We start from the raw sequence: 15,660 nt of genomic DNA, 5'->3' as shown, positions 1-15,660 counted from the left end.
GGAAACTAAGATATTTCTTTTACAATCATGTGAAAATGTCTTTATATACTGAAACAGAAACATCAAAATTCATTAAGAACAAAGCTCTGGCATATTATAATCTGTATGCCAGTTCTCAGTCTCGTGTGAATTCATCTGCGTGTAAGTCTAGAAAGTAAATATCAAAATAGAAATGCTCCGTGATTTCAGTAGTATTAACAGAATCACCTTTTATTAAAAACACAGCACTTGATAATCTTGTGGTATCTGTGATCTGAATAAACTGATAAGTAGAAAACAGTTTGCCCTCCCACGTTTTATCCTAAATCTATGTGAAGAAGCTTCCATTACTTGCAAAGTTTCAAATGTTATTTGATTTATATGTACTTGAAAGAAAAATTCCCCTTGAAACAACAAGGACAGAATGTCCAAAGACATAGTAAATATATAGTTTCTTAATTGCAAAGCCAAAATAGATTACACGCAGCCTTGCAAAATCTAAGACATCTGCTTTATTTGAGGCAAGAAGAAAGACATCTGGGGGCTTGAATGTTTCTTTGTGACCTGCTCCAGTGTGAGTAACCTTGTAGTTAACTAGGCATTTAGTCAGGTCCGCAGAAAGATCATTGCCTGGACTCTGCCTCAGAGGCTGATGAGGACCCAGGCCAAAGCCGAAATGTCATACCCAAAAGATCACTGAAGCCATGCAGTCGGGGTGGAAGTGTCGTAACTGGGGCAGTGTAATAACAGCCGTCAACCATTTGTCTCTCTGGCAATCACAAACCTACAGACATGAAATAATCAATGGAGCAGAAAAAAATTTTTAAACCTAAAAATAAAATAATGTCAGCACGAATCTTCTAGATTCATTTTGGTTTTTGACAAATATTTAATCCTATTATTATTTTCAACTATCCTTAAATGCTGGCGTCTTTCGTCATACAGGAAACCTTTGGTGATTTCGTATGGCATTGGTGGAATAAATTCACATTAAAAAAAATTTCAATTACAGGCTTCTGCAATTACATTTGACTTCTCTAACTGCAAAGAAGCCACAATAAAGTAGCTCTTCTGTTGTTTAGTTATATTCCTGGCTAATGTTATGTGTGTTCAGTCTAGGATAGAGTGGTTTATTTGTTTAAAGCTGCCTCCTTGATGTTTGGGTTTATTTGCTTGTTCATCGGCCATAATGAGCGCCCTTCTCCTGTGGTTCCTGTCCCTGTGTGACTTTGTAACAGAGTCCAGATGCAGCGTGAGGGCTTGTGCTGTTTGACAAACAAAACCAAACCCCAAATTGCCTGCGAGTTGTTGATAAATCTTTCCATTGGAATTATACTTGTCTAAGTGGCAGAGATACAAGATTCACTTCTTACTCAGTATTTGAATGTGCGGACGGCACATTTAATTGCTCCCCATAGGCAGGAATTTGGCAGAGAGAAAGCAACGCATTTTAATCGGTCTGTCTAGCTATGTTTTAAAGCACCCCTTGCCACCGTGCCTGCATATTTGTGTTGGCATTAATAGAACAAAAATGTGTATTGGACTCGAAAGGTGTTTTGATCGTAGGTAAACACATTTATTTTTCACCCGATTCTGTTTTCTGTATTTACAATGCCAAAAAGGCAGCCGAGGGGATGGTGCTTACATCAGCGGGAATTAAGAATTGAGGGTTTTCTTTTTCAAGTACCACCTTTAGAATGTGAATACGGGGTTAATTTAATTAAGGGACAAAATACCCAGTGGTGGAGTTTAGAAGACAGACCCAAGAGTAAAGAAGTGAGGGAGGTTTTTGTACTTAAATAGCAAAGCAGTTGCAAATCAACCGATGGACCAGATGCTTTATTTTAAAAATTATTTGATTTCCTGATTTAAAAAAGTGATTCTCTTTATATGTTCATCACTTTTTATTAAAAAAACACCAACATAACATGTGGCTGATTCTCCAGTGTAGAGAAAAATAGTACAAATTTTTTAAGCACCACAATATTGAAATTCAGTGTTGGTTCATGAAAAAAATCAATAATAGTTAAATTGGAAAACTTTTTGTACTCCTTTGGTGTAGCACTTTTTCCTGATCTCTCTCATATGTCATAGAAGGATCTCTTTCGCTGTAAGAATGCCTGATATTCAAATATCTTACTTTTGATATCTTTCACATTGTAGATTGTTTCTACTTTTTTCAAAATAACATCTCCCACTAGTATCTTGCATTTTACTTTGAAAGTTCCTTTTCATGCTTGTCTCATTTTGAAATAATATGAGTTCTAGAGTCAGGCAAACTGAGTTATAATATAGGCCCTTCTTACTTGTTAAGCCTTTAGACACACTTACTCCCCTGTGCCCAGGCTTTTTCCAAGGACCTTACCTATCACTTGCCTCCTGGATTAAAACACAGTCAGGTCATTGGGCTTATGTGGAAGGCAACTCTTTTCTCCTTCCCTGAAATGACATAGTGTTTGTTAGTTTGCATCAATTTTTAAGAACGTCAGTAGTATATAATAGCAAAAAACAAAGTTTTCTGCTTTGTCAGGAAATTAACAATGTACCAAAATAAAAATAAGTACTAACAGCCTGCTGTGTGGCGTGATGCTGGAAGCGAGTGAAATTGAGGCTGCTATCTTGACAGTTGAGAGAGCAGACTCTTCAGGAAGGAAAAAAGCCCAGGATTTTTGTATAAATTTGAAGAATTTCTCCCAATTATATCTCCATAAAGAATACTTTTCTAATGTTTAAGAGCGGTATCCTCTATTGCCATACTTATTATAGTGAAATGTAAGAATGCCTGAGTGGTGGGTGTTTTGTTGTGACATCTGAACTATTTGTAAATATTGTTCACAGCTTTCTTAGCATATTTTAGCGAGGCAACATTTCAGTAAAGTATAATTTATTGCATATGATATAGATGGTGAGCTTCCCAACCCATTTGCTGTAGATGTGTTTGCACAAAAGAAAACTGACACTAGGCATATTGGATTAAAGTAGAAAATTTTAGTGTAGTTCTTGAGTCCTGTAGTGGTTGTTCTGCCTTTATAAAAACATCAGTGAGGCCAAGAGATTTGCTTTACTTGATGTCAGAGTCCCAAATAATGTAAGTGCTAGCTTAGATGGGGAAGAGTACATTTTTCTCTATTACTGTGCCATGTTTGTATGTATGTATATATGTTTATATGTGTTTGTCTCTGTCTGTCTGTTTGATTGTCCATCTGTCTGTATGTGTTTTTGCCCAGGCAAGTTCATCTGATTGCAGCATGTAACCCCACTTCCACTTCACTTCTTTCATTTCCCATATGAAAAAAAATATACATACAGTTTTGTCTCAGATGTCTCATTTGGCTTTGTCTTATTCTTTTAGATTTTCTTCAAAAGGAGATAAAGGTCTTAGATAAAGTGACAGGATGGTTTCTTTCCCTTTCTCTTCCCTGCCTACTCTAAATGACAATAAAAACAAATTCTAATTTAGCAAGTATTTTTTTAAGATGCCATTTTTTTCTGAAGAAAAGAAAGTTGGGACTATCTTGAAAAGCTGTTCTGTTTTCAGAATACAAGTGAACATTGAATTATTTGGACAGTAAAGTTTGTTTTCTTTTTTTTTTTTTTTTTTTTTTTTTTTTTTGCCACACCATGTGGCTTGTGAGATTTTAGTTCCCTCACCAGGGATCAAACCTGGGCCCTTGGCAGTGAGAGTGTGGAGTCCTAACCACTGGACCGCCAGGGAATTCCCAGTTTGTTTTCAGTGAAGGAAGGCTTGGCAGACTTGATCTCCCTTCCCTCCTTTTCTCTTCCTTCTCCTCCTCGTGCAATGGGGAGTTAGCCCAACTTCACATAAACACCACAGTTATTGAGTCCCTACTCTGTCCCAGACCTGTCCTATTAGTAACTTTAGAGTAGTTGTGTGAGGTAAGTGGGATTATCCCCATTTTGCAGAGGTAGACACTGAGACTTAAAGAGCTAAAATACCTTGTCCTAGAGCACACAGCCGGTGAGAGCTGTGCCAGGATGTGAATCCAGGACTGTCTGGCTTCAAAGCCGGTGCCTTTCCCCCTCTATCACAATGCCTTGAAAGTAAAGGTAAATGTGGCATTTATTATTATAGAGGAGCAGTTATCAACCGTGGCTGTGGATCAGAATCATCCTTGTGGAACTTTAAAAAATTCCAGTGCTTGATTTCCACTTCTGAAAATCTAATTTAATAAATAGATTTAGGGTGGGAAATTGGCATCAGTAGTTTTTGAAACACCACAGGTTTCTGATGCCCAACATTAAGAGCCACTGGCATAGACTGTCCTTCCCTCTATTCCAGTTAGTAATAAGACAGAAGACACTTGTGTTAAGTTGGCACCAGATGCAGTATCTATTGATCCTTAATATAGTTGATATGCTGTTCCATTTAAGTTTCCTTTTTCTTCATCCATTTTTCTGGGATAGATAACGCAAAATAGCCACTAATAAATGCTTGTAGAATGGCTGTTAGAATTGTTTTTAGAGGCAATTTTATCTGTTGAAGATAATAAATAACCACAAGCAAAATGGTGACCTGTGGGTTGAGGGCATTTACCAAGTCACCCATTTCAGAAGTACTTTGCAGTTTCCTCAGCGGAGGGTATTTGGTTTAATGCGTATCGTTCTCAGAGATTCTGAGAGTCCACACCTGATTCTCAGTGGCGTCAATATCAGTCTTAGGAGACCTGGGTGAGGAAGCCTTGTTTGCCTAGTAAGTTCAAATTTGGTATTCAGTTCATTAGTTTCATATAGTATTAGAATTAAGATCAACTACAGCCCCTCTTTTAACTGCCTAGAGATATTGTGTATTGCTTACATCATGTATTACTAAATCACATGCAGTTTGAATAGGACTGTTCATGCCCTGTTTATCCTGCTTCTGGCATTGAGCAATCATAAATGCTATAGTAAACTTCTATAATGAATTTTTTTGAAATGGGCTAAAATACTTTTTTCCTACAACCTTCCAGTTAGTGGTTAGTGTCAATAAATTGACTATCGTGTAGAAACTGGTAGAATATGAAAATGTTCAGCTTATGGCTTACTAAACTGGAAAAATGACATATATTACTGATTTCATTTACCTGAGTGTACCTCCCAAGTCTCACAGACCTGTTTGCAGGTGTTTTGCCATCAATGACTATAACTGGCCTCCTAAGGATTACCCAAATAGTGACTCAGAAAAGCATCTTTAGGGAAATCTGATCTTAATCCCAAAGTCTATTTACCAAGCATTATTAGGTTAAATTAAAATGGAAGTATTTTTTAAAAGTCAGTAGCCCAGTAGTGCCATTCCTAGTCTGACAAAGGTATTTGCTGTCTTATAAAATAAAATTTGCTATTTTATAAAATATTCCTGGTATTTTTAAATGACATGCCTGTGCACATCCTATACATGTCTTAGTTAAAAATACTACTCAATGACTTTTTACAATGAAAATGCTCCATCCTGTTCTTTACCTCCTTTCTCTGGTGCCGCATCCCTTATCTCCCCAGAAACAAAGGCGTAAATGCTGAAGCAGCTGAGACACATCTATCTCTGTAACAGAGAAGTGAGTGATTCTGCATGACTGTCCCTAATGGTACCAGCACAATCTCTGCCTGGCTGAACCTAGCAAAGACCCAGTGATTCATGGATGACTTGCAAACATTCTCTCCTGCTTTCTAAGCGAAAACATACATTGAAAAGACCCTCAGTTTATATATAAAGTATAAACAGCAAAGGTGTGCTGTCTTAATTTTCACTCTAACCCTCAAGACATCTTCCATGGCATCAGTATTAAAGCAGGAACCAGGACTACATTTTCCTATTCGATAATAAGCTATGGAAGTTGCATAGGGTCGAGTCTCTAGGAAATCCCCTCTTTCTTTGAAAAAATGTCGTTGGTAAGATAGGAGATTGGCACCACAATGAGCAAAATATAGTGCGGGCTGATACGCATTGTCAGGTAGAATTTGGTTTGAGACACTGACTTTTGTCTGCGTGGTGTCTCCGTTCCAAAGAAGATGGAAGATGCAAAACTGCAAGTTTCCAATCTCTGGTTAATGTGGTCTATACAACTGAATAATGTATAAGGAGATGTTCCTTTGATAATGTCACAATTATTCATTGTACAGCCATAAACTCAAATATTCACATTAACAGCTAGGTATTATTTTTCTTCTCTGAAATTAAGTGAGCGGCATCAGTGGTCATAAATGAGAGCATTCATCAAAGGCGGAGCCATGGCAGAGGATTAAGAGAATGCTGATGAAGTGTCCAGATTCCCATAACTTGGAATGGAGCTGCATTCAGCATTCCTTTATTATCCATCTGCCACATAACAAAAAGTCTCCTATATTTAATGCAGGTTTGCCCTAGGCCACATAATAGGATTAGGAATAATTTCTACAAATTTACAAAAACAAATCACATGGGAAGGCTTAGAATTTGCTAATAATTTCTCCATAGCTGGGAGATCAAAGGGATGTAAGAGTCCCTAGCCAGGCGGTAGTTTGACCCTGGCCAGGCTTTTTTAATGAAAGGGTTAATCTTCTCCGAGGTGACCATAGAGGAGCAGATAGTGTGACCAAAGGCAGATTCAGGCCCCCAAAAAACAAGGAAGAAAATAGTCTGAAAAGTACAACAGCAAGAAAACATTTACAGAATCACACTACATTTTCTGTTTAGAAAAAATAAAACTGCAGAACTTCATTGAAAGGAGCGAGACAAAGGAAGAGGGCTGGCTGAGAAACAAACCCAGGAAAGATCAAAACCCCTCACTATTGCCTTGAGGAAAAAAAAAACTAGGCTGCTTGCTTCTCCTTTTAAAGGTTGCCCCATTGTGGTCAGGTGAGGGACGCTAGCTTCTAGCCCACTCCCAGTGTTCCTGTCAGACTTGGAGGAGGAGCAACTTACCTGGCAGAGTCTGCTAGTATGGGCAGCCAAGTGTCTAGTAAGGCAGTGCCATTTCAGGGGTACCGCTTTATACATAGGCAGATGCGATAGAAAATCATGAATTCTTACAAGGATTTCCCTATTCTTAAAGGGAAATGAAAGTGAACAAAGGCATGTTAAAAATAGTGAGGGCAGCTAAGACTAATGGCATTGCTGCAGTGTCTTCCAAGTTCTCTGTTACTAATTTGGACTAGTGGCAACCTGTAGCCAAAATTTCCTGTCCTGCGTTTTCTTTGTCAGTGGCCATAATGATGTAGCTAGGGCTCACACATTTATTAAAAGCCCCCATCTGGTCTTCTTCTTAGCAATGGTTAGGGAATCCCATTGCCAGCTGCATGGCTTGTTCTCAAGGCATTCTGAACAGAGTGCTTTGTTTCTCCTCTATGTGTTGTGCCACTCATTATAGGGAGGGGTTAAGTAATAGAATCTGTCTGATGTATGAGAAATGGTGGCGAACTTTATAGTGTCTCTGAAGGGTGAGTTCGCTTTTGGATGGGAGTGGGAAGTTCTTGTTGCTGAGCTCCTCAGTCTGAGAGCTGACCCAGCAAGAGGAAAATCAAAGTTACCTGCCCACCCACTTCTGTTACCTGTTGGTCTGTTAAGACTGAGGTGAAGGTCCTTCTTAGAAAGCTCACTAAAAGAGATTGGCTTGTGAGAAAAGGAAGGAGGTTGATGGAGAAGGTGGTATCAGTAGTCAAAGTGATGGTCTCAAAATGAGGGAAATTTGTTTTTTTGGAGTTATTCCTTTTCACTCCTAGCTCCTCATAAGCACCAGGCTTATGATAGATTCCTCTCTTCTCTGAGAGGAGCTCAGAAGGCATCGACTCCTTTTCCCCAGTGCCTTCTGATCTTCTGCCTCCTTTCCCCAGAATTGAGGAAAACTGATTATGGCCTCCCTGGGGTTGGTGGAGGATAAAGGTCAAGATGGACTTTCAGAACCTCATGTTTTTCATGAAAAACCAGTTTCATGGAATGCCAGATTTCTTTGTATCAGCATTATGGAAGAATGGTTCATTCTTCGGCAGAAACAGCAGATCTGAGACATAATATACAGAGTATCTATGTACTTACAGGTGTATTGATTTATAAGATGTGGGGAGTCCCAAGGTCACAGCTAGCCAACCTTTGAGTAACAAGCTGAGAAGTCAAATCTAGGTTCATTCTTGGTCTTTTATTTGTTAAGTGCTTTGCATAGTGGGTGCTGTTCTAATGCTGTACATGTATTGACTGTTTTAATTCCCCCATAATTCTGTGATGGAAGAACATGGGGTATTTTAGAGAAGTTAGTCTCCTTAAGGTTATGGCTGATAACTGGCAGAGCCAGGCTTTGAACCCAGGCCTGAGTGTTATGCCAGACTCTCTTTTAGTTTCCCCTTCTTTTCTGGCCAGCTCTTGTTTGTATTTAAAGGCTCAGAGATGAGAGGAATCTTGGAGGTAACTGAGTTGTGTATTTATTTCATTTTTCAGATGATTAAATTGAGACTCTGAGGCAGCAGTTGACTTAATCTAGGTTGCACAGTTAATGGCAAGTTCCCGATGACCTGCCCCTCCAGAATTCTTTCCATATTGTTTCCCTGTTGCTCCCCCAACTAGAAAGCTCTGCCCTTCTCTCTCTTAACATTGATTTCTATCACTTCTTTTAGAGCACAACAGACACGTTTGTTCATTCAGCAATCATTAAACACACAGTGACTCAAAGCACCGTGTTAAATTTGGGAGATGTGAAGATGAACAGAACACAATCCCTACCTACCCTTGACACACTTTCTGTCTACAGTGGGAGAAACATGAAGAGAAAGTTTCAAGCCAGTGAGGACAATGCTGTTCGTAGGGGTGTGTATCCAGTGTGCTATGGCAGCATGAAGGGGAAAGACGGAAGTCTTTACAGTAAAGTCAGGGATGACTTCATGGAGAAACTTATGTTTGAAGTTTTTGAGGATAAATAGGATTTTACCAGATGAACAAGGAGAAGGAAGATACTTTGAATAGAAGGGCAGAATGGGTGAAGTCGTGGAAGTGCTAAAGTGAATGAAGCACTGAGGGACTGAATTCAAGTTCAGGACAAATATTTTGGACTTTACTTACAGTTGGATGCTGGCTAAGTGTGAAGAATGAGTGCCTGAACTGTGGCAGTGAGAATGGCAGGAAGAGAACAGATTCGAGAGATAGGAAATGAGATTGACGGAACCTGGTGACCTGGGAGATGAAGAAGAAGGACTCTCAGTTTTCTTTCTCCAGTGAATGCAGAGATGATGGTGCTTTTCACTAAAATAAATACATGTAGCAGTGTCAATAGAGAAGATGAGTCTGTTTTGAATAAGTAGAATTTAAGTGTGTATTGGGTACCTGGGTACACTTGTCCAACTGGCTATTGGAAATATGGGTCTGAGCTCAAGGGAGACAACTGAGTGGGAAATGAAGATGTGGGCATTATCAGCATTTAGGTGGCAAGTAAAACCATGAAATAGAGGAGATCTTTTCAAGGGGCATGTATAGAGTGATAAGAGGGTGAGGGCCCAGTGCTTCAAGAGTAGGCAGAGTACGAGAAGCCTGCAAACAAAACAGAGGCAGTATTTGTCCAAGGAGCAAGAAGATAATTGGGCAAATAAGGTTTATGGCATTGAAGGGAAGGGAGAGAATAGATCAAGACAGAGGGAGTGGTCAGCTGCTCGGAGGTCAAGAAAGTTAAGGACTGAAAAGTAGCCATTGGGGATACCAGATATTAAGAATGGGGATTGGAATAAGGACAGTTTTAGAAGCCTGAATGCACAAGCTCCGTGAGCGAATGAATGGTTAGGAGGAAAGATGGAGAATGGAGTTCCAAAATGAAAGGAAGGTGAGGGAGAAGGCATTCACAAGATCTGGCTAAAAGACCAAGGGCATAATAAACCCCGGTAGCCCAAGCGGAAGGGGCTGGAAAAGAGGACTAGGTTGAAGACATGGAGTGAGTTCCCAGGGAGGGAGGTGGGACTGGATGGGGTCAGTCATGACTCAGCCTCAATGAGCATATGAATAGAGGCGAAATCTTTCCCTTTGTAACCAATGACTTACCTGGGGGTTTGTGGACATTCCTGGTAGGGGTCTGGGGAGAACTTGGATGATAGAGGCTAGGGATGGGATGGAGAAGGGACTGTTTAGAAGTCCGATTAAAGGGGAAGTATGTTCTGATGGGAAAGGGTAGGGATGACAAGAGGGACTGAATGAAAGTCATGTTTTAGAGAAAAGATGAGAGAGAAGAAAGGGACTACTCTCCAATGGTGGGAGATGGAGTCTGACACAAGCCTAACTTAGCAGCAGGGCCTCAGTGGGTAATTGCAGTTTTGGGGGCAGTGCTGTAGCTCTCGTAGAATTGTTGTAGCCCATCCTTCTATCAGGTATGTATGTGTCTGTTGAAGGAACTCTTTCTCAAAATACCAGAATATTTTGGGACCAAGCCACTTAGCCGCCTTCTGGAGCTATCAGTACACAAAGATAAGGAAGATGTCTTCTTTCTCCCTTCTTTCATCGACACCAAAGGGACAGTGGTGCTATTTCTCCTCTGTCCTTCGGTGGGCACAGAGAATATAGGATTCCATTCTGATAGGTGGTGAGACAGCAGCTGCAGCTTGGCTGGTGGCAGGAATGGCAAGGCTTGTCTGAGTGAAAAAAAACAATCTGTCTCATTGGGGTCTGGAACACTCTGGGGCTCTGATGAAGCTCCAACTCACCATCACACAGAAGCAAGGAAGGAGGCAACGTTCTTATTTTACAAAAGTATCACTGGCCGCTCAACAGGAATCAACAAGCAGGAAATGGTGACTCTGTGGAAGGTGGCAGTGCTGGTGGTGGCTGTGGTAGCTTTATTGAAGGGGCTGGTAATGGAGTGCCAGCCTTCATGATTCCAGTCAGGACCCCATCTTTGGTCAGCCAGGGACGATCCATGAAAACACTGAGAACAAGCGTTGTACTTCTCCAGCAGTGGGGTATTTAAAAACCACACGGTCCTGAATTCCGATCACAGTTCTCCCAAGTACTTGTGCGAGTTATTGAACTTCCCTAAACCTCAGTTTCTCATTTGAAAAATGATGATTATATAATGCCTATCTCATTGTACAATTCTAAGGACTTATTTTAAATCTTTCAGATAATGTAGGTAAAGATGTTAGACCAGCAGCTGGCAGTAAAGCCTTCAATAATGAGTAGCTCACTGGAAGTTGTAACACTTTGTTTTTGGCATTTGGGAGTGGCACCTAAATGAATGGAGCTTGGAGATACTGAAATCTGAACGTTAATGTTAATGGCTGTGTTGTAGGTTGGGCAATCCTGAACGTTGCAATTAAATTATTTCCCATCTTATGCTTAAATATAGTAAGCAAGTTTACTCAAAGTTAAGAAGAAAGAAGCAACAGTTAATTACATTAGAATGCTGCTGAGCTTTCAAAAGCAAAAGGATTCCTGGATTTATACTCTCAATCTATGGAATATTTTGTCAGGCACATATTCTTCTCTCCCTCTTTCTCCAATTTCATTAATTCTGTCTTCAATCTGTTTTCAACATTCTAAAGGAATGTACAGATCCATCTATTTACTACTATTTTAATTCCATTGAACGCTAAAAAATTACACAGAGGTAGAAAAGGACAGCATTCTTGGTTGGTTCACAGCTGTTATTGTGTTTCTCAGAGTACGTTTTGTGGAGCTTCTCTTTGGATGTTAATGCATCATATGAAATAAGGATCCTTATTTCACAGACTGGGAAAGCCTGGTTAAAGAGGTTTCATTTCTGTTTAAGAGTTTCCCAGAAACTTAACTATGCTAACATGCATTTGGATCTACCAAACTTATTTGATCCTAGAAATATTCTGTTTCATGACTATTGCAGAACTTGTGTTCCATGGATCAAGCTTTGGGAAACTTGTTTCTAGGAAAACATGGGACAGCCAGGACTCTTGCCATCTGAGTTGTTGAAGTGGAAAGAATCCTCTAGAATCTTTTAGAGGAGTAAGAAAAGAAAAAGACTAGGGAGATTTTAGGACTCAGCTCTTGGTGATCTGTGCTTTCTCTCCAGCATGATCCCAATATATTCCATTTGCACTTCAGTCATAACCAGGAAGTTTGGAGTGGGGAAATTCAGTAGTAACTCCTGGGCAAATTCCGTATGTTTACTCTTCTACGAGTGGTGTGGCAATGTGGTGCTGTGTAGTTTTTTTTTTTTTTTTTTTATAATTAATACCAGGCTGTGTGTTTTTATTAAATAAATGCTAGCAATTTGAAAGAGTTTTTTTGAATTTTTTTAATGCACAAAAATTTCAGCAGCAAATACTTCAAACAGTGATGAGGGCCAGGGGTATGATATATTTTATAATTATAAACAAAAATCATAAGAAGTGTTGTGAATACCTTTTTACAGAGAACTTTTGTGTTGTACATGATTTAAATCTTTCAGGTATTCTTAATGATTATCTCTTAACTAAGGCATAGTGGGAATTCTCTTCTTCAGGTCACATACTCATTCACTGTTTTAATTATACCAGATAACTCAAGTGAAAACTTACTTACCTGGTTAATGATTCTTAACCAGGGAGAGGTAAGCATAAACAATTCTGTATAGCTATTTGCAAGAAAATGAGCCTGGGCCCGCACCTGCAGATTCCGATTCGGTAAGATTTGGGAGGGGCTCCCCAGCTTGTTTTTTTTTCCAACAATGCTCCTGGGTGGTTCTGGTACACACCTTGCTTTGACAATCCTTGGGATGAATATAATTAAAATAACAGACATGGATTATTTTTCATTTATGAAACAGCATGGTATGCTAGACTTCACAGTTCTCCTTGATGATAGTGCCTGTAAGAATGTAGATTTTAAAGTGAAAGTGATTAGCAAACATCCTTATTTGTGTCTGTGTTTTACCATCTAAACATTTTGCGGGGGTAAATTTGGCATCGGAAGTAGAGTAAGGGGGAGGGGGAGAGGCAGGAGACTGGCTCATCTTCATGTAGGTTGTTAGGTACAGAACTACTTTTTTTGAGGTGACTTCTGTAAGAGTGTGGTTTGTAGGCACTTTTGATTAAGGGAAATATGATATTTCAGGGTAAGGAAAATAAGGAGCAGCAGAATCTCTGGGGAATGCTTGCATCAAGAGAGGTGATAATGAGAAGAGAGTAATGGAGATGAGTTTTCTTTTCTTAGCTTGATGTTCACATCAGCCCATCTACTCAGATTGCTGGCACAGCTACCAATGATGGTATTTTGGATTTGCAAATGACTGAGAAACTTAAGCCACCCAGTGTTCCCATGAGGACATTGCTTAAAAAATGACAGTGAACAATTTTGCAGAAAATGGGCTGTTTGTCAAATTAGAGGATCAGATTCTATTATTCTTCAGTGTGGGTAGGAGGAAAGCCTGGTTAACAAAGTGCTAAATCTCCTAAACAAGTTTTCCCGGGGGGATGATGAAATGATAGCTTATTGTGCAGAGTGGAAGATTCAATTATCCTGATATTAACAATTTAACTTTTTTTGTTTTTCTGACCTATTAGCAAGCTAAGGAGTGACTTTTGAGAGAAAAGGTTGGGATTTCATGAGCTGCTTGTGGAATGGATGAGAGGGTAATGTGTCTATGACATCTGTCACCCTACTGATCACCTGGGTTGATTCAGAACTGTCCTAGAACGGAATCTGAGGATAAATTGGACACTGTGTGGCTTAGGGCACGAGTCTCCTTGGAGTAGCTTGGCTTAAAGACTAATTGCCTCAATCACACAGCACCTCGGAGAACCTTGGATTCTCATATTGTTTCTCACAAGAATCAACTACCTTAATCCCTCCTTGTTAATCCTTCAGGGGAATTGTGCACAAAATTGTTGCGTACTGTGCATGATTATATTTCATATATATTCATACCGTAGAAGGATGCATGGCCCTATCTGATACCTGTTTTATTTAAAAGGATCATTTGCCTAAACTTCTCTAAGTAGCACCTGGCTGGAATCTCACATTCCCACCCCCATCCCCACCAAATACTCAACCCAAATATTACAATATAATTGAAATTAGATTAAAAAATTAAATGACATTTTGTGAGCTGTTTAAAAGGGTCAGCAATGTGTTTGAGCGTTACAAGATTAACCTTTGCTCCTTTGGGAAAATGCAGACTTCAATAGGGATTCTGTGGCTGAGGTTGTACTTGCTAAAAGTTTAAAACAGTAATTTTTTCCTAAGAAAGGTCATCTTGAGCTAAAATGTCAAATAAATTATTTAGATTACTGAATTAGAAAAGTGAGGATCTGACAGGCTGAATTTTTTATGCCCATTAGCCACAGCCGGGGTCTCTCTATGCTCTTTTTATTAGGTAGAGTGCACCCCCTTGCCTCTTATTAAAAATCTCCCCATTTAGTCCGATACACTTCCTTTGATAGATGACTGCTGCTTTTGAGCATCCAGATACATGAGTCTGCTGAATTCAGATGGCCCGTGTTTGTTCTGCGTGCCTCCTAGGCTGGATTCTAGCGAAGAGACAAATGGGGGGACACGGAGAAAAGAGCATACATGCAGGCACATACACCAACAATAAATGTTTGTACATATGTATGCATACAAACATATAAGCATGTAAATAAACATACTTTTTTTAAAAAAGGAAGATAACCTTGGAATTCAGTAAAACAGAAACACTCTCCAAGGATATATAGTGTGTTTCTAATAGGGAACACATAATATCAGATTGGTCCCAGTTAGGAAGGAAATAATCCCAAAAAATTAAATGGCTTTATGACCATGTGATCTAAAAAATTCTTCTAGAAGCAAGGGTACTCTTTGAAAGAACCTCTAGGTGCCACTGCCACCTTGGAGATATGGCAAATTTCTGGGTAATGCTTATTTTATAGAGCGTTCTGAGTCTTTCAGAAAACTTTCTTTTTTCTTTCCATTATGGTTTATTACAGGATATTGAATATAGTTCCTTGTGCTATACAGTAAGACCTTGTTGTTTATTTCATGTCTAGTAGTTTGTACCTGATAATCCCAAACTCCTAATTTATCCCTCCCCTACCCCCTTTCCCCTTTGGTAACCATAAGTTTGTTTTCTATGTCTGTGAGTCTGTTTCTGTTTTGAAAATAGTTCATTTGTATTTTATTTTAGATTCCACATATAAGTGATATCATATGGTAGATATTTGTCTTTCTCTTTCTGACTTACTTCACTTAGTATGATAATCTCTAGTTGCATCCATGTTGCTGCAAATGGCATTATTTCATTCTTTTTTTGGCTGAGTAGTATTCCATTGTGTGTGTGTGTGTGTGTGTGTGTGTGTGTGTGTGTGTGTGTGTATACACGTATACATACCCACCATATCTTCTTTATCCATTCATCTCTTGATGGACGTTTAGGTTGCTTCCATGTCTTGGCTGTTGTACACAGTGCCACTGTGAACACTGAGGGTGCATATCAGAAAACTTTCTAATTGCAGGTAGATGATGCTGGTATTAGTTCTTTTTAATACATGAGAAAATTGAGTTATAGAGCTGGCAAAGTTAGTGATAGGGCTATATTACTATCACAGACTTGCAGACTTGAGTCCTACCACTGGCTCTTGGCTCCTTCTTCACCAGGATGTCTATGTCAAATTTGTGGTTTCTTAAGGTGAGAAGTTCTTTAGAATGTTTAGTTGAATGTTTTGATGTCTACAGGTGAAAATGTAGATGGCATTTTCAAGGGTCTTTCTACCTTCTATATATAAAATACAGAGTATTCTGCATTTCTGTGA

This window comes from Phocoena phocoena, chromosome 2 (genome assembly GCF_963924675.1).
Source record: "Phocoena phocoena chromosome 2, mPhoPho1.1, whole genome shotgun sequence".
NCBI classification, from domain to species: domain Eukaryota; kingdom Metazoa; phylum Chordata; class Mammalia; order Artiodactyla; family Phocoenidae; genus Phocoena; species Phocoena phocoena.
Note: the sequence above shows the minus strand (reverse complement) of the source record.